General features: G+C 42.4%; 1 long non-coding RNA gene across 7 annotated transcripts in view; it reads right to left on the bottom strand.

Annotated features, from left to right (window-relative positions):
* LOC106035507 (uncharacterized) overlaps positions 1-13,566 on the bottom strand; it is a 78,754-nt gene extending 65,188 nt beyond the window's left edge. For 2 of the 7 annotated variants that reach the window (XR_007166952.2, XR_010833965.1), the window contains exon 1: positions 6,500-6,831. This is a non-coding gene — a long non-coding RNA (uncharacterized lncRNA). Of the gene's footprint in view, positions 1-6,499; positions 6,837-12,347 lie in introns of those variants that run through there. The other 5 variants (XR_007166955.2, XR_010833964.1, XR_007166962.2 and 2 more) reach the window with 5 other exon arrangements.
* Between the last annotated feature and the right edge of the window lie 9,738 nt (positions 13,567-23,304).

Below are 23,304 nucleotides of genomic sequence, written 5' to 3'. Positions count from 1 at the left end.
GGGGGAAATGCTGGAGGGCATTTCTCATTAAGGAGATGTTCCTGTAAATAAAGGAGACTACTGTATATCATCTCCCACCCGAGGCAGATGCACTAACGCAGGGCTGAGAGGCAGGGCTGCTCAGGCTCAGAATGCGAGCTAAATCCTGGAAAGGGATCTGGAAAATGCCACAGCTGACAGCAGAGGGGAGGCGGAGGAAGCTGATGTTAAATCACAGAAACAGCAGACTGCATGTGGACGGCATCACACTGTGGCAGCAGAAAGTGAGAGGAACTGGTATTCAATCTTCATCATTAAGCACTCGTTTACTTCTCAAACACACGTCTGGCCTGAGAAAAGTCTAGCTCAAATTCTGCCATCAGCTGCCCAGGTAGAAGTTTCCTCACAGAGTCCTACTGCACATTTATTCAAGGTAACAAGCCTTTCCCTCCACTTCAGGGCACCATTCCCCTTCCACAGACAGATCTGGCTGGAAGGTGACCTCAGCAGGCTCAGCTGGAGTTAGCTGGTTTTAAAAGAAGAACATTATCTTATTAAAATCACCAGAAGTTTATCCCTGTGGCTTTCAATAATCAGCCCAGAAGACACTTTAGGCCCTACTGCTACCCTTCTTAATCCTGTTGAGCAGCATTCTTCCTTTGCAATTGAAATCCTTCTTCCACACAGGAGCAGCAGAGCCAGACATGAATCCTTCCTAACTTCAGCCACCTAAATGCAAGGCACTTAATGTAAAATCACAATCTATGCTCCCACTCCAGTCAGGCAGTGCAGAGAGAAGTCTTATATATATAGGTTTTAGAAGACAGCGAATCCTACCACAGAAACTCCACTTTCTGCCACTGCATACAGAAGATGCTGGAAGCTTATGGTAACATTACTGTAACACACAATAAAACACTATTTCCACATCTACTGAAGTTTAGCACACACATTTGCTTTGTGAATCTGAAGCCCTAAAACCAAAAATATAAATCACTTCAGCCATGCAACCCCTCCCCCCAAAGGCCAACTGACTTCAGTTTATTCCAGAAGAACAGTTTGTACAAATCTAATTAGACAATTTACAAGTTTTACTGCAAAGCCCTGATTAAAGTAAAATACAAGCATACAAGACTGCTGCAGAGAAATAACCAGTGTGGGATGGGTACAATCGCACGATGTCTCCTACCAGCACAGTTCACAACAGGATAGAGGGTTCAGCCACTTCCCCACTTCATGCTTAAATCTTTGAGACAGTCAAGGGCAGATTTCACCTTAGAAAAGAAGAAGCTCTCTTCTGTCTTAATAATGGGTTACACAGAGATAAACACATACTGTAGATATCCCACATTCACTTAGTACAACATCATGGCAAGGAATCCCAGTATGTCTCAGCTCCGAAGGTTTTAGAGTTGTGCACTCCCAGGTAGCTCACAAATACACTGTCCTTATTATTATTAAACAGTGGAAAAGGTTACTTCTTAGTTGCTTTTCCTGCACTGCCACAGTACTCTGCCTGTTTCACATTCTTAGTCTGTCTAGCACTAACAAAGCAATTTAGAAGCCCTTCTGTTCAGCACGTAGGATGAGTCTTCTGTCTGGTTTCAGTGATTGTTACCTTGCCTTCCAGGGATGTCACATCATCCCTACCCCACAGGGAACAGAGAGCATATTATGCACCTAATCCATATTTGCCAAAAGAAGCATACCTTCCACTCATTGCAAAAATTTAATATGTAGTAGCTAATTTAATACACAATATACTACCTGCTTAGAAATAGTTCCCCAGACCCACCTCTTCCAATGCTAGGAGCACTTCAAAGTCCAGGGAGAGGTGTAGATTCTATTAGGGCTGAACTCCAGAGAAAAGCAAGTCCTGCTCCTGGCAGAGCTGGAACAAGAGGCAAGGGTCACTAAGACTCACTCAGGGATTTCATATGAAATAATAGGCATAAAACAACAGAGTTCTGGCTGATAAAACCTTGCTACAAGGTCATACAGCAGAAAAAGTGTGATGGATTCTGATCACAGTAGAGGAGATAGGTGTTTCTGTGGAATCTTGTGAAATGTGGTCACGCACAAAAAACATGAGCCTGTTTGAATTGCTAGAATGAGCATCCACAACAAAGTGATTGAAATTTTACTTCAAAAATGAAGTTTTGAAACAAGTACAGCAAAAGGTTTTCATATTTGAGCAACAACCAGATGAATGAAAAACAGAATATTTTTGTTGAAAACTTTGGATGCAACACTCCAACTTTCTGTTTTGGAATAATAATACAACAATATTTAAATTTTGTACAAGTATTACATACGCCTTAACTCTGAAGATGAAAGAGGGAAAGAAGCTAATTTTCAAAGAACACCGCAAAGGATGACTGAAGTCTCCATTGCAAGAAGTCATAAAACTCCATGTGCACTTGGCCACGAGTGTCAGCCATGCTCCTTTCTATTTGTCAAGTACAGTCTGGATTTAACTGTGGTTCTCAAGTTTCCGCCAAGGTTTATAGAGAATCTGAACCTCAAATGTAATGAAAGAAGGTTGAAAGAAGAGATCTGGCAACAACCTTTCAGGTTTTATTCAAGTAGTTCTTTAATTATGGAGGAAAGTGGACCTGGACATCTGTCAGCACTTTAATATAGTGTCTTCAAGTGTGACCATACTGTTTAACTCCTTCGAATCAAATGGAAATGTTTATTTTGTACTACCACTCAAAAGAATTAACAGACGTATTTTTGCTGGGCACTGATATCAAGGAACAGATTAATCAGAAATAAAATCTAATCCAAAACAATTTAAGATCAAACTCCTCCTGAAATTTTGGCTTCTAAACAGACAAATTGAGATCTTCATCAACTCTTCTGTCTTCCTAAGGTCTTTTATTCCTTCTGTCCCTACAGACCTATTTGTCATGTCCTACTCTTTAGAAACTTACCCTTTTTAAGCACCTTGAAATGAGTGTCTTACAGATATTTAGAAGTACAAGGGTAGAACATTTTTATTCAAGCAGAAGTTACTGACTTAACCCAGTACGTGCTTAGCTGCCTCACACAAGACCAGCTCTGTTAAGCTATACAGAGAGGTCCAAAAACTTCACAGAGGTTAGGAGAAAGCCTTTCAGAACCATTATTCACTGAATGCAGGAGAAAGTTTATTGCTTGGAGAAGAACCTTTGTGAGCAGCAAAACTATCCCTTCTGGCTGGGTAATCTTCCTTTTGGCAGCAGCATCATCCTGATCCACCTCACCAGTGTCTGCTTTCGGTGATTTGACCCAGACCTGACTGGTTCTCTAAGCAAACTGTTCTAGTTTTTTTCCCCTGAACTCCATATCTTTCTGAAGATACTTCCATGCACCTTTGCTGGCCATCGTCTTAAGTGTCCTCCTATTCCTCAGCTCTCTTTGCATCACAGCTGGCACATATTCAGTCCTCTCCATGTCCTCCATGTCCTTCCCATCTCCCTTTGCACTGGACAGATGTCCTGTGTCTGGGGAGGGCTCCGCCTTCATTATTTCCTTTTCAATCGTTTCTTTTCTATGAAATGAATGCCTTGGTCTCCTCTGATTCATTCCCCTCTCTCCTCAGGGATTTTATGTTGTAATCTGATTTTTGCAGGCAAAAGAAAATTTGAAGACAAATCCCCAGTGGAACTAATTTTCATCGCCTTTGGCTCTCCTATAATTGATTGCAGCTCTCATTCCATCACTTTAATGAGGGGGCCGAGAGCTCTTTGTCAGTGGATGGGTTAGGAGATCCTCAGGTCTCCTGATTATACACTCTATTAGGAATACAGTGCAAATGAGCAATGGAGTCCCTCCTGCTTATCTAGTAATGCCCAGGATATTCAGATGAGTTTTTCCTCCTTCAGCACTTGCTCCCATAGGTTTTGGGTAAGCAATCCTGCAAGGACGGAGTGCACATCAAGAGCACTAAGCATCCCCAAGCCACGCAATCACACATCCTCTCTCTACTGCTGGAAAAACTGTCGTGATCCTCTGGGCATGGCCCAAACCATAGTCTGGATGCAGAAGGAAGGACACACCATAGAGGCCTTCCCTTGCTTCACAGAGCTGAGCTCCTTCATGCCCTGCTGCTGTCCAGCTACCTGGTCCCCGCTTTCCTCCCACTCCACAGAAGCTGTGATACTGGGAGATGAGAAGGACAAAATCTTGTTTTCACCACCTGGCAGGCTCAAATGATACTGTTTCCATGGTTATTTCGCACCATAGTTTCTGTATGAAATATGTTGTTTTCTCTCATTGACACCTCAGGGGGACACTCCAGCCAGTAATGCTGCCTCCAACTTTCAATTATCAAAAGCAGTTAGAGAAAGGCTCTCTCTTTTTTCTTTCTTTTTTTTTTCTTTTTTCTCTTCATAACACAGATCAATGTTTCATTAATCAACAAATCTGAGAGATGCTGTAGCTCCTCGCTCATCCAACAGATTCAGCACGCTATTATAAACCAATAAGTAAAGTTGGAGACATTCAAAACATTGCTCTTCTGGCGTCATCGACCTCTGAGCTAGGTCTTCAGATAGAAAACTGTTGTCATGACGCTCGTTGCAATCAGACTCACCATTTCATTGCTGCTGCTTCAAAAAAAGCAGAGCACACCATCAGAAGCAACTGCAGTAGATTCTTTTAAAATATGGTATCAGAGCAATTGAGTAAGAAGTTTCCAAGGTTTTTTGCTGTCTTTTCTAACTGCCACGGTATCTCTCATCACACACTTTGCTTTAAGCAGACTGCATTTGTAACCTGGTCAGGGCAGTGCTTTGCTGGAACGATCCAGCCTGACCTTTGAGTGCCGTTCTGGGGGACAGGCAAAGGTGTGTGGTTGATGACACTTCAGCACAACTCATGGACTGGAGTCCTGTCTGGTGCATGCGTTTCATACACACAACATACAAACAGCAGTACCTGACACCTGTCTTTTGTGGAACCTTTGCTCCTTAATTAACTGTACAGACTATCACCAAGTGGTCCTTACAGCACTACTCTCAGGGAAGAAAGTGACACAGAGGCAATAATTCAATAGAAAAGTCAAATGGCTTGTTCCAAGCAAAAAGAAAATAAGTACCCAATCCTGAATTAAAAACCCTGAGGGACTTGTCCTCTAATTGAGGATATACATCCATATATGACTTATTAGGAACATTTTATAAATTATAGAACATCTTGCTACTTTGAGATGCAATGCATTACTCATTGTATATGTTTCAGTCTATGACAAATGCTTTTAATTTCCACTATATAAAGTCTATAAATACGTAAAACATGTTATTGCAACCAGGAAAAAAAAAATACCGTTTTCTACATGCCTGGTATTTTTTCTGGGAATAAGAATATAAAAAAAAATAAAAAATGAAGAGCTGAAAGACTGTATGTGCAGTACTATCCCCAGCCTGATCCCCACTGTAGCCATCAAACATGCAAACTGACTTTGGCACTACATTGTGCTACTCAGTACTTTATATTTAATGCACCAATATGTTGCACTTGAAACATTTTCTCAAGCACTTCAAGAAATTAACATCTCTATTAAAAGTAATCACAGGCAGCATTTTACACTGATTGATGAAATAGCAAGATCATTTTGTGTTCACTCATATCTGAAAGTCTCTGAAAGCATATCTTGCATCTTAAAATGCACTTATCTTTACAAATTGCCAGTAAAATATTTATGCATCTAATGTAAGAGGAGAAAAAAAAAGTTCCAATGTTAGCTCTGCTCTAAATAATTAAGAGTAGCGGGCAGAACTGAGAAGACTAGCAGTGCAGATGTTTCTCAGTGTTGTTAGTGCAGCCAATGGACTGCAGATTTCCCAACTCTTCTGGTACTTCAGCTGCTTTCAACAAATTCACATTCCAGTAATGGGGGACAGTTAGTTTGGTCCACTGTGCTGCTTTGAAAACCTCCACCCTTGACTTGAGAACAAATAAAACCTCCGACTTTTAACTTAATATCTCTCCCCATGTGAATATAACAGCTTCTCCCAGTGACAGAAATTCTGCTGTGAGTTGTGGCAAGCCTTGCTTGGCTGAAACCTACTGCAAACGCACACTCTTTGAAGTTGTTACACACAGAGAAGTTGAAGCCTACTGCTGAAGCCAATACAACTGAGTAGCAGCATAAGGAAGAAAAAACATGGAACTTGATTAGACACACTTGTTTTCTTTTTGCTTGTACAGACCCTGCTTAAATCTATATCAGTGTAACCCAGGTACTGCAACAGTTGTACATATTTACATTATGTCCTGATTTTCCTTCTGAGCAGAGATATCATCTCTATGGAATAATGCAGCCCTGGAATTTAATTCTTTTAAAAACACACACAAGGCACAGTTAGGAGGGCTTCAACTCCCTGTGCAGTAGCAAGGATCCTATTACTTGGTCAAACAGAGTAAAGCATGCACACATGCTACTGTAATTTTACCATTAAATTATTCACATCACGTCTAGTGACCCCACCCAAAAGCCATGGCTAGAAGCTACAAAAGACTCCACAGTACTCACAGGCAAGGAAGTACCCCAGATTCGTGGTTATTCTGCTGCAGCAATGTCTGAGCTGTTGACTGCTGTTCACGACACTCTGCTGGGATGAATCCTGTCTAGGAAAGACAAGCCCTTGTCACCAGTCCTGCTGACTTTACATCACTACTCAGAAAAACAGGTTCTCTGGCAGCTAGCGATCCTTATCTGCATGGATTGTTAAGGGTAAAGAGCCATTTCCTCTTTGCAACATAACTAGATATGTCTAAAAGTGTAAACCAACTTCAAGGGACCCAGTAGGAGCTTGTAGGAGGACCCAGAGCCTCTCAGAGCTCGCTAGTGACAGGAGAATTTCCTCTTCCCCAGAGTCTGGCTGTTCCACATCTACTTCTATTGCAAAACTCTGCAAAGGAGAAGGCTAGGTCAGACCTCAGCTTCAGACCCTGCAGAGGGGCCAAGATGAATTCCACAGTTTCTTATGGATTTAGGACACAAAAACTCTTCTACTTCCTCGGTATCAGTAACAAAAAGAGGCACAGACTTTTGTTGAGCTTGTGTTCAAATAAAAAAAGGATCAGAACAAATATACCAATGTGCTATCGTATATAAACATTGAATTCCTAGATCATATCCTGTTAAGCACAGCCCCTGGCAGAGTTTACATAAATCATGTTTACCAAATTAACATGGCACAAGTCAAAGTAGCCATTACAATTTCACTGTCATTTTTCACTCCTAATGGCAGCGTGGTGGATGTATAACTGTTGCATCTGATCTTTGACACGGCAAGAACCCCAGCCTGGTTGGAAGACTATAATTTTGTTTGCTCTGGCTGAAAGACTGTTATTCTTGATATCTGCCCTACCTTGAAGAAGAGCAGCTACTAACGTACCTAAAACCAAAGTCAGAAAGAAAGAGGGGACAAGATGTGTGGGAATGTAACACTGACCAGGGCCCTACCAAGAAGCCACAGAAACTACCAGAACAAGTGTTCTGAGCGACTTTGTCCAGAAGTTCCCCAGGGTCTCTCCCCCAGCAGATATAGGTCAATAGGAAATAGCCAGCATTCATTCAGGGTTATGCATTGCACGGGGTGCCTCCCGCTTCCACACAACCTTAGCTGATATCTTGAAGACAGAGGACTCTGGAAAGGAGACCTGGACTTACAGGGCACCTCCTCACATCATCTGCCCTTTTCAGGTCTTCCAGCCAATTTAATTATGTCCCTCGTGGCAAGCCTCAGAGAGAAGCTGCAAGCCAAGCAGACAGCAGTTTTATAGTCAAGATAACTTCTTCAAAAATGTCCACAAAAATAAAACCAGAAGCAGTAACAAAAGACAGAAGCTCGGGTCAAAATGCCTTTTTTACAAATAATCCATGTCCTGTAATGTTGTTTAGATTCCCAGATGTGACTGTAACCAGACACAACCACAAACCATCCTCCCAGAAGTCATGACATATCTCCTGATGTTCCAGAGATATCGGGTGGGACCACAGATAGGAAAATAGAAACAAAACCAAAGACCACCCCCTAGATAATTTGTTTTTCCACAAGTATGTTAAGTATACAAAATAGATAGCTCTTCAAGAAAATGAATCTTTGTCTCTATGCTGAATGCAAAAAATACATGATGATTTTTTGCTGAAGAGAGAGCCATACACTCTCCTGTAACTTAGTTTGATTTAAGTTATGCTCATAAAACCAACACGGCTGTTTATTTCCAAGAATCATGTTTCAGTCTTGGAGTATTTTCTTTCATGGCCTAAAACAACTTTTTGCATCTTGAGAAGTAAATACAGAATTACTGTGCTGTTGGGAAATACATTCAGAAAATATTTCTCACAACATTTCAGTAACAAAGCAGGAGCTGAAATGTCAACCATTTACAATAGCTCAGAAAATAACCTTTCGCTTCTGGTTATTAGAATCCACAACAGAGAAATGGCACTGGGCAAGTGCTGTTAAACACTAAAACAGCAAGCAAAGCCCAGCCTTGACCAAACCTGCCTATTCATCTCTGAGGGAAATAACTGAAGATAGAGTTTCAAGGCAAGAGAGCATTCACTTGAACTGAAAGAGTCAGAACTGACAAATCTCTGCATTTCTCAATCCTCAGCTCTTTTTCACGAAGACCATGCATTGACAGAAGGCAGTCATTTCTGGCATAAGCTATGAATGAACTAGTTCTTTATCAGCAATTTTACAACTCCCTGTACTTAGGAACCAAGTGTCCTGAAAAAGAATTGCTGCGCTAGTTGTCTCTCCTTGAAAGTTCCACAGAGAGCAAAAATAGATTTTAGTGGCATAAGTTGGACCAAAAATAAAAACCCCAACAACAAACACCATCCAGGTGGCAGTAGGGGTGAGAAGAACAACTGCAGAGGTGAAAAGAGCCCCCAGTCAAAAGATGGGGACAAGGGGCAAGCTGCTGAGTACATCGTCAGCAGACCAGGAGGGCCAGTCCCACAGCAACCAGACTCTGGGGTCTTCAACATGGGGTAGGAAAAAAGGGTAGCCACAGATACCACACCATTTCTCAGCTTGGGCACCATTATTTGCTGGGAAACACTAAATTAACCAGCTGTAAATCAAAATATCCAAAATATTAAATGGGAATCTTAGCCCAGTCTTGGGACCAGGGCATAGGCGGTAAGAGAGCACAGGAGATGGACATACTCAATCACGTCTCTGTAAGCACGGCTCAGTCCACATCATTCAGGTTTTACCATAAATAAAAAGACAAATATCCAAATATTTAGGTGATTATCTGTGAATATTTACAAAGAAAAAGGACCTTTATATCTAAAACACTGCAGAAGAGGAGGAGAGGGATCTGGAAGGATGTCATGCTGCAGCAGTCCTGCATTAAAGCACTCTGCCTATTGTCAGGCCTGGCTGTGGAAACCAGTTTTTCTCTAATGCCTGAGCTGATCGCTTCTGTCAAAGCTACTCTGCAGCTAGAGCGACTGGTGAACAGACAGCTGAAGGGCAATGCAGCAGTCCTAAAGTCAAGCAGAACGTAGGACTTTGGCCCCAGCATGATCCTCTGCACAGGAAGAAAGCTGTTCCAGCACACTTTCATAGTGAGGCTGATCTCAAAGCAGCAAAGCAACCATTTTTGTCTAAACTCAGGAATCCCTTAAATCCATGTTTTCTGCATTAAATATAAAAACACCTCCATCAGGTTCAGCAACAGCACACAGACAGAACTCAAGAAGCCAGGCCAGAAGTGGAAGGAGGGGAGCAGAAATTACATTTGCAGACCGGGAAGCAGATGCTTCTGGCAGTGGTTCTGCTCAGCCACCAGAGTGCCCTGAGGAGGATTACGCAAGAAATAAACTCTCCGCTTAAAAAATGTAAACTGATAAAACAGCCTTGCTTTGATGCTTGCTCTGCAAGAAGCATTTCAGCTGAATCAATAACGCAGCGTTGTTCGCTCACTGCAGTGACACTGCAGCGTCTGCAGAAATATTTTCACATTTCAGCTGTACTGTTTATTCCAGAAAGTGAAAAGTTTGTGGTGATTACATTCAAGAGATGCAATCTACGACGGAACATTGCTGCAACCACTCAGACTTTGCCATAGTATGGATGATATAGGATTTAGCCTTCTCTAATGAACAGCATGCCAGATTTATGTGCATATTGTATTTCTCAGTAAGAATGCCTGACTTATTACAGAAACCACAGACAGATCCAGGTGGAGAAGCATTCAGGATATGACAACCACCTATTGCAGTTTAGATCAGAAAGGAAAGCAGCAGCTGAGCTTAGTGCATGGAGAAAGAGTCAGTTTAAGTTTATGGTCTTTTCAGAGTATCTTATAAAAATAATTATTCATTTAAAAAAGTCCTAGTGCATCACTGGTAGTTTTGCCATGCCAAAGCTGTTATTTTTGGTAAAAGGAAATTGATGGGGAGTGTAGAGTTGTAGATGAGTATCAAAAGAGGGAGGATAGGTAAGCATAGGACATGATGAATTTTTGAGTGCTCTGGGTTTTGAGCAGGCCTAGTTTCTGATGAAGTTTGTCTTCCTTTGGGCACTTTTTCTTCTCCCAGTCCAATTCCTTTACCACGTCCAAGGTACAGTATGTTAGTATTTATCCCAGAGGCAGGGCAAACAAGAGTCTTTATTGTCTTTATAATAATGCTTTTAATAAGAGAAGAGAAGAGAAGAGAAGAGAAGAGAAGAGAAGAGAAGAGAAGAGAAGAGAAGAGAAGAGAAGAGAAGAGAAGAGAAGAGAAGAGAAGAGAAGAGAAGAGAAGAGAAGAGAAGAGAAGAGAAGAGAAGAGAAGAGAAGAGAAGAGAAGAGAAGAGAAGAGAAGAGAAGAGAAGAGAAGAAGAAAGAGAAGAGAAGAGAGAAGTTTCATTTAAACATCAGGGAAAGGGGATTTCAAAACATTCATTTATCACAGTCAGTACCTGGGTTTGTTTTCCAAAAGGGCTGTTGCTAATTGCCAGAATGTATATCCAGACAGAAAACATCTCACTTGCTTTTCCTGGTGGCCTTCTGTGATTTTCCTTTCCTCCCTCACTTTCCTGTCTGTATATACTTTTGTGGAAGGCTGCAAAACCCCTCTCAGCTGGCACTTTACACCAAGGTGACCATATTGTACGAAGGATGAACCAGGCTGGCTGCACCCCCAGCTCAGCTGCAGCACCTCTGCATGCTTGCACAGCCAGGCACTATAGCCCTACCCTTGGTGATCTCAGCCCTCAGGACTGCTAGTTCAGCTGGATCCCTATTAAACACTGTCACATTTTCCATAGCAAAAGAAAAAAAAAAAAAGCAAGCACTTTAAGAGATATAAATATTTGAATTGGATAACTCAAATTAAATCAGGCCACTGTTGAGACAGGTAGCTAACAACTAGCTAACATCTTTAGGTGCTCTAGGCCTACCACATTAGCCATTTCATTCCCCATATTTGAAATATTTTCTTTCAATGGTTTCCGTGCTGAAGTAGCTGACGTGATTTATCAAAAAGCAGCAGCAGAAGTCAGCTGAGGAGAAACCTCCTTCAAGCACTAAGGGCAGTAGCAGCACCAGCAGAGCTCTCAGTGCAAACTTATTTCTGTGCATCAAAACAAAGCTGTGACATGGTGCACAATGTTCCCACTTTGATGTTAGTAGAGATTCTCCACACTACTTATGTTAAAAAAATTAATAATTTGAAAGGAAGATTGAAGCATGCCACTATGACACTGTGTAGTGTTCCATCTGGGGAGCAATGAACGAAAGAATTTTTAGCTACATCACTACATTTCAATTGTTTCCCTTTAAAGTTGTCTATAACTTCCAGCTAGGGAAAAAAAAATAATTCAGATGTGTTGATTTCTGTGCTTACATTCATCAGATCCAAAGTTCAGCTTTCTGTCTCTCTTTTTTTTTTTTTTTTGGTATGTCATTACCGTCAGCACTCCAGCAACTGAGTGAGCAACACAATACTGCAGGAATAAGATGGAGAGAAAAAGAGAGAGAGATGCTGATGACAGGATAGGCAAGAAGTTTTCCAGCTTTTCCTCTTGGTTTTAGAACCTTTTTGGGGCTTTCCTTTTAGCAATAGAATCCTGTTTCCAGCTTCATTGATTACGTTCACTTCCAAACATATTACTTCTAATTTTTATCCGAGCTTCTAATTGAAAAAATAGAATGCCACTCTCCAATTTCTATTTTTGTTTCTTGTTGGATCACAGTCTTCAGTTTTCATTTCTTCGCTGAGCTCTGTTTTCTTCCTCTTTTCCACATCTTACTTTCCCATTATTGTTCTTTGTGCTTTTTCATTATTTGGTGTTCCCCCTCTCCCTCCATAGTTCCGATCTTTACATTTCACAAGCCAACAGTTAGTTATAAACTCCACTTTCACTTACCAATCCCTTACTGCTGATACACGCTGCAAGAACACGTGCTTTCTGCCTTTCTTTGTGTTGGTAGGAAAGAACTGCTGCGAATGCTGGCTCCATTTATTCACACTGCAACATGACCTCTCTGATCCCAGACAAATTGTTTAGGATTGCTTTTCATGGCAAGAGGTAGCACCACCTTCTCCCTGTTCTATTTTGACTTCCTAGCCTTGCATCTCTCTCTGCTCCAGCTTATGGGAAGAAGTCACAGCATCGTGAGAAACGAGGCACAACTCAGCAGTCTGAGGCTGCACAGTGAGTGCAGAGCCATGGGCTCCCTCCAGAGAGATTTGCCAATTTTTATTACACAGGAATAGGGTAAGTCAACACATATGACCTCAGCAAGCCATCAGAAAGTACGCGGTCAAACTGGAACGAGGTCATTGAATTCTGAGAGGGACTTATTTCCCTCTCTCAGTGAAGGAAAGGTCAGCTCCCTTGGGGTGGGATGTAACTCACGTACTGCCAAGACGTCCATGGGAATTGCATCAGTTGGGCTAGTATACAGCACTTGTAACAGATGATGACAAAAGCACTTGGGAACGGGCTCTGAACATCAATTCTGCATTGCCCTTTTGGGTTTAAATCACGCAGTTGCCGCTTCATATTTTATGTGTATTTTTTCCAGTGGTTTGTCAGTGCATTGTTGCTGCTGTTAAACGATATTACTTTGGAGGTCAGCTAGATAGTCTGTTTTCTGACATTACTCGTATTTCAGTGTGCGTCTCTGCTTCAGTTAGAGATAAAAGCCCACTACGCTGCTGTACTCTGAAGAGTAAAAAGCCTATCCCAGCTATAAAGGATTTGCAGCCAGCAAAGAAGTAATATGGGGAGCTCAAGGTGATTATCTTTCCTTGTATGCATAACGTACTCTCACCTCTTTTTATGCGCTGCCTTCCTACAGGACCTGCCAGCTCCCCTCCTCCTCCTTCAGGGATCAGCAACAGGCAAAGCTTCCCAAAAACCAAGTCACTGTGGTAAATAGACGGGCTCCCATATCAACTGCACTAGTTCCTTACAGCTTATTCATATTGCATCACAGGTCAGCTCCAGACCTCATGCTTCAGATGAGAATTAGGGAATCTAAGCCATCACTGCACACCCTCAGATGCTCCCACTGGAGTGCCACAAGAAGCAGCTCACAGCGCAGTGCCTCCGAGGAAGCAGGTTCTGAGCTGTACTTGTGTTACACAAAGCACAGGTACTTACAAACTAAGGCAGCTTACATTAGACCACACTGTAAATTATAAATAGCTCCCTCTACAGCTCTGCCAAGATTATTGCTCGTTTTCAAATGCGCGGTTTGAATGCAGCAATGTTGCAGGAGAGAGGGAGAGCCCATGCACTTTGCAGTTCAACTCATCTCCACGCAGCTGACACTGACAGGACAAAGAAGTGGCATCCTGCATCATACAACTGCCTCCTGACATTTGCAGGAGTTTCCTCTGCTATTGCTACATTACTGCAAGTAGCAGAAATACATTGCCCTTTGCTGAAGGAGTTCTTCAGCAACCTGCACCTATTTTGGTTGGCACAGACCTCAGCCCTGGGAACTTGGAATCTCAAGAGAATTTGCTTCTTACACATCACTGGCACAGCTCACACAGCCTTCCAAGTCCCTTAACAACCTCTCCTTCCCTCGTAATCTGTTTTCACAAACATTTAGCCAGCTCAAGACCCTACTTGGATCTCTGCAAATGTTTATCACACTGCTACGTCACTGCTCCGTGGTGCTGCCCAAGTGCTTGCCTAACGTCTGACTTCTGAGCAGGCATGGCTGTTTATAAAAGCTTTAAATGATGCACGTAGTGATGAGACACATCGGATTCAGCACACTGTGTCCAAAGCACTACTATTAAAAATAGCCCAGACTGCATCACTGCATTTGTTCTGATCTAGAGAATTCATGCGCTCTCTGGTGCCACTAGTAAATTATTGACTGTTTAATATAATAAGTGTCAGAATAATTTAAAGTTTAATCTAGCTAGAGTTTGATGTAGTTTTTAACTCTTTGCTGCTTTGGACCAGCCTCTCCTTTATAAAACACTACCCCTGTGCAGAGGTGCGGGGTAAGGCTAAGGAGAAAAGAGTAGCGACTTCTGGTCATCTTCTGGGTCTCTGCTCATCCAGCAGACTTGTTCCCACGATGACTGCAAGCCCCACAGCAGCTTCAGTGCTGCTCTAGACCAGCTTCTCCATGCTTTCTGCCATCCCCAAGGTCCCTCAAGAGAGACCCAGTTGGGGTCTCTCTCACCATAAGACTTTTTCCTTTGGTCTACCACATTTCCAGGAATTTCACATTGGCAGACTTCCCTTCCCCAAGCTGCAGTAGAGCAGTCAATTCCTTTTCTTTATAAAAATGTCTAGTTAGTTTTTCACAGCTCTCCTGAGTACTTTCCACTGGATAATTAAAAACAACAACAAAAATTAAAAAAGGAAAACCCTTCTCCATTGATCTTCCCATGCTGAAAATGTTCATTGCAGATGTTATTTCCTCTTTCCTTTTACTCAATTTTAAGTTACCCTCTAGAAGTCTCCTTTACTACCTTTTTCTCTGAAAAGCCTTCCATCTTCCTGACCTCCTTTAATCTTCCTGCATCTCTTGGGGACTAGGGAGCATTGCAATGCTTTCAGGAAACATTGTGCTCTTGCCATTTCTAGAGCTTCACAGTTCAACCAAACTCATCATCTCAAGTCAGTGAGAATCTTGCTGCAAAGTTATGTCATTGCTACTAGGTTATACCAGGTTACATGAAAGAGACTGGTCCCAAACCTCCATATCTAATTCATGAGCTATATCAACATACTTTAGGGCTTATGTAAGATTTAAAATAATCTAATCTCACAGCTGGCTAAGAAACGTCCTGGAAGAGGTTTCTGAAAAGTCTCACAGTTATTTTCTCTGTGTCCTATGTCGTCATCTAAGAAACCCTGACTGTTGTTGCAGCAGACTTCAGACTTTTTTTTAACGTTCTGTTCATTCTTCAATAACTTCCATTTGCTATCTGACTTCCCATTTCCACCTGTCCTTCCAAAGAGATGAAGAAGGGGGGAAAAAATACACAAACAGAAACAGGGTGATTTTATGAGTACCACGCCACAGTTCAGGGATCCTGTTACCACTAGACAGCACCAAGATATCGGTTCTGTTTGGAAAACGACCTCTTGCAGTCCCGACACAGTCATACCAATTTACTACTTGCAAGGCATCCTTCATAACAGGCCACTGCAGGTATTGCATCAAAGACACATGGGGAACTTGAGCCATCAGCACACGGGAGGTAGAGTTGCTGGTGGAGGAAGCCCTAGGAGGTCAGGAAGCCAATACGAAGCCAAAGACAGTAGGGCTTTTATTGCAATATTGCAGTATCTTCATACTGCAGGAAAAGAGCAATAAACACATTCTTTCCTCCTCTTCAGGAAACAGCGTGCCACATTTGTGTGGTATTTGTTTGTTTTTCCCAGACCATATGGAATTCCTTTCCTTATTTATGTATTTTAGATGAATCTGTTAGCAATAGCTATTCAATAGCTACAATCCTAAGACAGCAGCCACATAATTTCATTTCCAGATTCGTAGGAAACCAGCACAGATGTAGAGAGAGCACACTTCAGTATTTATGAAGTGCTGCCTTGCCATAAAGAGTGAGAACCTGGTTATCATTACAACTGTTCATTAAATCCAAAACACAGTTACAGGTGAACAACAATTAATCCAGAACAGTAAGGTTTTAAAAATCTAACACCTGTAGAGCCAGGCTTACATCCCCATACAGTAATCTTAAACACACCAAAGTCACCGGGAACGCTGGAAGTTCCGAGATTACACCTGAACAGTGGGGCTAGCACAACTCCTAGAGAGCTGCTGGGAATGCACAGGTCATTAGCAGCAGGAATCGTGTTGGTGCAGTGAACTGTTAGCGTGCAAGTCGTCACAACACGTGCCACAAGAAGCCTTTTTCTTGTATCCCTCAAAGAATCTCACGCAACTGGTGCGGAGCAAGTATAACAGGGGAGACGTTATCAGTGCTGTGATTCTTCAAGGAGAAATGAACGTTTGCCCCCTCAGCAGTTTTGTATGAAAATACACATTTCAACTTAGTTGCAGTAGACCTGAATTCATTAATTTATTGGGCAAGGATTTGAGGGCTTTTTTTTTTTTTTTTTTGGGACAGAGACAATAGAAAGTCGTGTGCCATGGACTAGCTAATGATGAACTCACTTCATGGGTTGTGCATTTCCTACCTCCCTGAGCAAATCTTCCATCTTTTTCTGATGCTGTCACCACTGCCTCTAGTATTGGTATCCCACATTCAAATGAAATCAGACCTGTGTCTGATACTACAGAGCCACTGCCATATCCTTATTGTCTTTACTCCCTTTCTAAAAGGTTTTTTTTTTTTTTTGTCTGACCCCCAGCAGCCCTCCTACAATCTTCAGACGAAAGCAAACAAACAAACAAAAAAGAACTCAGGAAAAAACAAACCACAGTTTTCCAACCTTTGGCTCCTGTCAGTGCTGATTTGGTGCAGGAGGTGAGGTGATCTGTGAAAGATATCCTCAAGAACAACTGTAGGCTCCCGGGGACTGTCAGAGTCTCCCTTAGAGTGCTCAAACCCACACAGCAGGAGATGCCTGCGAGGTGTCAGCCTTCCTTCTGGCTCAGGGCCACGAGTTCAGGGAGATGAGTTTGGGGAAAGCTGTGATTTATAAGAATATTCCCTAATTAACATTAAGTTCCACACATCGGACTACAGCCACGCATTTGCATTACAGGTCATAAGGCATCCCCTACATCTCAGGGCAGGGAAAGAAAACCAACAGCGACTGAGACAGAGAGGACAGCACCTAGACTTTCTATCCCAAAGTTAGTTCTAATGCTTAGAGGATTTCTTATAGTTTAGGACTCCTGGGGCAGTCTGGTGATTCAATATCCTATCTCCTGCATGCTAAACATTTTGTTTCCGAAGAGAATGAGGAGCACCTGTGCAAATAAACCCCCAGTTTCTGCTCCTCCACCCACCTCCTCTGTAGCTGTGCCAATAGGGCCAGTTTTATGTGTCCTCCAGGAAGCCCCATCATCTCTTCCTGTCTAAACAGCCTGATTGCACGCATCCACCTTCCTGCATCCTGGTAGGCAAACACTGTGGTGTGGGTGTAGGAGGGAAAGAGACAGATCCAGAGGGGTTTGTTAGCAGAACTGCGTTGCCACACTTAGCACTCACAGACAAGTCTTCTAAACCCAGCCTGGGCTGATGTTATGGGGACCCTGACCCACCTCAATAAGATAGAAGAAAGGTAAATTCTCAGAGCCGTTTCTCCTAGAGGAAAGGAGAAAGATGTGGAAGCAGCCCCATGTCTTGAGATAGGATGTACCAGAAGCCAGCCCCAGCTGGGAAATACACATTCAAGTCCTGCTGATGACACTCTGCAGTTGCTGTCATTGTGCATGCAAACACAGTGACATGAACCATATTTACAGACATTTTAATTTTGTAAATACATTATTTTGCAGCCAACTTTTTCAGTACAGTAATTAGATGGAGATTTTCAGAAATGCCCAGCTCCCATGAGTGTTAATCTAGAGGCTACTTTGTGCCTGTGAAAATCTCTACTCTCTCCTTAGTGCCTGTAAAGCTCCATTTTGCATTGGATTCCTAAATAGGAGCAATTATCCTTGCCGTGGCAGTAATACAACTCTCACGAAGAGCTAGGGCTGCTTTGTCTCCTCACTCCAGTTTCCTCCCATGGAGCTATTTCTTTAATACTAGTCTCTGTACAATGCTTCCAGAACTTGTGCTGCTATAAAAATCTTACTTCAAACCACCTGACTCTTATTTCCCTCTCCCTAAATCTAAAAAAATTATTTTATGATATCTGGGGCTTATAATAGATGGGACACATGCCAGGGGGAACAATAGGAGGAAATGAAAGATGAAATTATTAGCCAGGAGTTAAACAGGAGATGAAATTACTCTGAAGTGTTTTGGATATGAGAAGGCCTTTATTTTTGGAAGAAGCAGGAAGATTCTCAAGACTGGTTCTGGGTGGGGAAGAGCTCCTGTCGAAGAGAGAGACAATTGCTCTCCTCTTCTAATCCTTGCTGTTCCACCTCAGTGTATTTTAAGGATAATTTCTGCTCTTGCATGCCCAATACCTTGTTTCTTCCCCCACATCCCCATCTTGCCTACGATTTGACAGAGTCTGTAGTAAAAATGCTAGTTAGCAACAGGATGGACAAAGCCATACTCAACAACAGAGGAGAAAGCAAGGGTTTTGGAACACAACCCAAAACTAGGAGCCACAAACTTCCCTGATTTAATCCCAATCTGGGCTTCACACAGTTCAAGCTGGTCTAGCACTGGGGCACAAAGCAGGAGTTACACAGCCTTCACTCACCGTTGTGTTGAGAAGATGATGATGTTGTTAGACACGCCCTCTCCCCTTCCACAGGTCAGCTTCCTCATACTGAAGGAAGACATACACTTTTTAATTTTTTTTTCTCCTTCTCCCATTTAAAACCTACTTAGCAGGCTGGAGAACATCTGTGGCCATCATGCACTCACGAGAAGCTTCAGTGGCCAATTTCTTATCAACACCCTTCCCAGCTGGCAGGATTGGAAGAGGAATTAGTTCAGAAAGCTTGTCTTCAGTAGAGGAGCTCAGATCTGACTCAGACTGCAAATATGCACATTTTTATAATAAATTAAAGCACAAAACTCAAAATTCTGCCTTGTAAGGTTGCATGTACAGGGGTGAGGGAGACTATCCCCAAAAATTTCATAGATGTTTAGCATGAACAACTGTCCCAAAAGCTTTCATGCTAGTAGAGCTCCACTTGGTGGAGCTGCATTTAGAAGGTGCTTGAACCTTGCTGTAGCAGCAAAATAGCAGAATACTTCCTGATATGCCAACATGAGGTTTCCCCAGCCCTGCAGCAGAAATACCTGTGATCTTTTGTCTTTGGTTTCATCAGGGATACATATTTCATTTTCCATCTTTCCTTTTTCATCTGCAGCTCTAGGAACATGCCTGTACTGAGCAGATACTGCCCACACCCTGAATAAAGAGAAACAGTAAGACCCCAAAACCCAGCAGAGTTCCCCCAAATCAGACAGCCAAGCCCACCATGACTGCAAGTCTCCCCCTCCAGCTGCAGCATGCCACAGCACTTGCCCTCTGGAGCAGCCCAAACAAAACCAGGCAGGGAGGAGAGAAAAGAGGAGGCAGAATTAGGTGAGCTGGGCACTTTTCAGACAAGATGGAGCTCATTAAAACAATGAACACAAGCTTAAGTGCAAAACTTGTATTTCCTTTAGTTGAAAATTCAGGTCAGGATAAAGTATTTTTAAATGAGCCAGCAGATCAGCTATTTTACTTCCTATGCTATTTTTCATGCTGTGTTATTGATTTTATTTGGGCATTGCAGATTTTTTTTCTGTACACTGAATTTTTAAGTCAGTTTTTTTCCTCTGGCTCATTAATGATGCTACCCAAAGTTGAGCTACAGCACCAGTTCCACTCAAGTTTCTGTAGAACAAGTGCTGGTCAGGGTGACCTTCATTTGACACAGAAAGTAACATTCATTTCCCTTACAACCTGCTATAAAAATAATAAAATATAGCTATTACTATTAATCTTCTCAGCATGATTGCTGAATGGCAAAGGCTATTAAAAAAGTTAAAGTTATTGTTCTTTTGCTGAAAGGCAGAATTCCAAGAAAATATATATTACTCACTATTTAAAAGTTAAAAATTATCCCAAATAGAATTTTTTATCCATGCTGAGAGGCGGGAATTGAGGATAACAAGGCATGTTTCACTACTGAGTAGTAGGCTTACAGCTACTGCATTAAAGGTGACTCTGCCATGCTGAGACAGTTACACCAGCCCTGCCCCTTCTATGAGCTTATGAATCACAATCACTTTTCGGTAACCACCTTATCATTATTCTTCTGGGGAGACGTCGTATTACCCCAGCAATGTCTGCTTTATGTACCACAGTGATAGATCCATTAACTATTCAGTGCCTTCCTATTTTCCTCTGGGCACTGTTGGCAGCAAGCAGAACCTCTGGGTATTATCTGGCTTTTGGTGCCTTTGTAACACCGTGCTCCGAGCCCAGTTCCTCTTCACAGCCAGTGAATGAATCTGTTTTACAAAATTTCCATGTAATATATCCTCAATGGGCTTTTGACCTAATGTTATGCAAATCTTTGCTCCCTTAGAGAAGAAGTGAAGAAAATAAGCTGAAAACTATTCCAGACAGGAATGTTACGTGTAAAAAATACATTAGAATAGTTTAAGAGAGGATATTAAGGATGAATATGAAATAGAGCATTATTTCACATTAAGTAAACAGACCATCTCTGGTGCATACTTAATCTACCTGTTGAAGCTGGCAAGTGTATGTTCTTGTATTTCTTAGCATTGCTGCTGACTGTATCACAGGCTCAGCTTTGGCTCAATCAGTGTCCGTGAAGAATATGTCATGATTCATTAAAGGTCGATAAGTACAAGAGAAAAACTAGATAAAGACTCAATGACTGGGCCAGTGCTCAGCACAGGAGCTATCAGAGCACTGTCACTTCCAATCTGCTTGGAAATACGGTGCTCAGTTCAGTCAGGCACCACAAGAGAGAAAAGCAGCTAAAATGGAGTAAAACCCTCTCCCAGCAGCGTTCAGCTTTCCAGATTTTGCAAGTCCTTTATCCTCTCAGTAAAGCCACAAATGGTGGTTGACCTCCCAGGGTTTCTTTTTGTTGTCTGTGGTCCTTCTCTGCATTTCTACTGAGTGCCACTGCAGAAGGGGTGTGAGAGCAGTCATTCAGTCCAGCATCATCATCTGTTGGGTTTGGTGGGCAAAGCCACAAGTTACATCTGTCCTGGAACCCCTGTTGTCTGCAGGGGTGGAAAGACTTAACTGTATGCAACATCTATGCACAACAAAACCTGAAAATCCATACCAGTCACATTTCCTCAATCCTCCCTCAGCCATCTCACAGATTTATAAGCCATTTTTAAATGACTTTTTCATAGGAATGCATCGTGGCTAACATTGCCTTTGCATGCAGCATGCTGCATTTGATTTAGTCTTGATTAATTTTTTTTGTCCAGCCATTCAAAGCACACTCATCAGGGGCACTGATTTATGGCACAGGGCATGAAATAGCCAGATTCTATTAGAAAGATTTGCAGTTACAAGACTGAGACATTATTTATTGGGGCTTCACTACTAATTGGTAACTTTCTGCCCAGCACCTGTGAGCAGGCAAATGGTTCGTGTTATGCATTCACTGTGATGCTGGCTTCTTTTATTTACTTGTCTGATCTCACTAGCCTTGAACAAAAGGCCGTAGTTATGGGTAGATAATGATACAAATTTAAATTAGACCTAAACACTCTCAACAGTAAATGGAGAGGATGTGAGAGAGAAGAGTTTCTGAGTTACTGAGCACACCTAATACCTGGATCTCCAGGCAAAAGAACGCAGTGCTTATTGACTTTTGATTTAATCAGCCATGCCCAGAAATAGAAGTGTTGAACACTAACTTCTGCATCTCACAAATCAGCCAAAAGCTCTCCAAGGATGCTCTCTTGAGCTTTCTTACCATGTTAAAAAGCGCTGCTCCCCAAGTTTCACCACCTTTATTTTGGTGGGAGTTGAAAATGTACGAATACTTGAGCATACATCACCTCCATCCCTTCCCTCCCCCCCCGAACCAATGTTGGTTGCTTGCTCCCCTCCTAAAAACCAGCCAGTGGCATCTGTTTTTCCTCTCTGGTCCTGCTGGGTCATGAATGCTGCAGGAGAAATGCCTCTGGTTATTTCTCAGGTGAAGGTACTGAACAAGGGAAGGACTGTGTGTATGAGAGGCAGTGGCGGGCCTGGTGGGAGCCAGGCTCGGGAGGCCAAGAAACTCTCTAAAACTCCGACAACTGGGGGAGAGCTCCAAATAGACATCATGCAGATGAGATTTAAACCTTCTGGCCTGTGATGCTGAATTCCACTGCTGACCAGCAAGCTAGAGGCACTGTCCTCAGGTTATTGCTTACACTGAAATGTGGAATTTCTAATCCAAGTCACAAAGTATTTTGCTATTTAAATGGATTCAGAGTCTGACTTGCATAAACTTGATCAGGAAACTGTCCATTCCTTGGTTAAGGTATTGATGACCAAGTTTAGATTCAAAGCCATGCCATTAGCTCAGCAGCCCATCACTTGCACCAAAGACCAGCAGCTGCCCTGGTTCAGTGGCTCTGGATGGAGTCACGCATTCAGGCACTTCATTTTCCTCTCCAGTACGAAGCCTTTTGCACCACATGCAAAAGGAAAGCTCTGGTCCGAGGGAAATACTAGTTTTAGCTCTGCACCTTGCCCTGAGGTCCCATCGTTTTTCATAACCTAAGCAGGACTGGATTCTTCCCTGCTCAGGAGCCCGATGAGTAACACATAGGAAATGAGGGGAAGGACGCTGGCAATTCCATGGCATCTTTTGTAATAGATGGGGTCTTAACCCCAGTGTCCTGGATAAACTCCAGTTCTGGTAATTGCATTCTGCATAGTTAAAATCCCCCTGCAGTTTCAAATGAATCCATTATTCTTCACTTCCTTTCCTAAATTGCTGTGCAGCTTTGCTTTGTGCTGCTGAAGAGTGGCTTTGTTTCACCTGAGGGATGATGGCATTTCACGGCTGTATGAAGTGGGCCTGAGCGCACAGTTTGTACAACAGTCAGGGAAACACTTTGGGATTATTCATAATTAATCCCTGTAAATGAATGGGTTTATAACACTGGGTGAAGTGGTACAAACACAAAGCACCACTTCTCTCTGAACTTGGAAGCTGGTAATATAAAACCTATACAGGCAGTAAAAGAGAGAAGTTTCTAAAATTCCCCTTAGCCAGCTAAGCATGCAAGCTTCA

The sequence above is a fragment of the Anser cygnoides genome, chromosome 10, assembly GCF_040182565.1.
Source record: "Anser cygnoides isolate HZ-2024a breed goose chromosome 10, Taihu_goose_T2T_genome, whole genome shotgun sequence".
Lineage (NCBI taxonomy): Eukaryota > Metazoa > Chordata > Aves > Anseriformes > Anatidae > Anser > Anser cygnoides.
The sequence above is the reverse complement of the archived record's forward strand: the minus strand, read 5'-3'. Positions and strand labels throughout refer to the sequence as shown.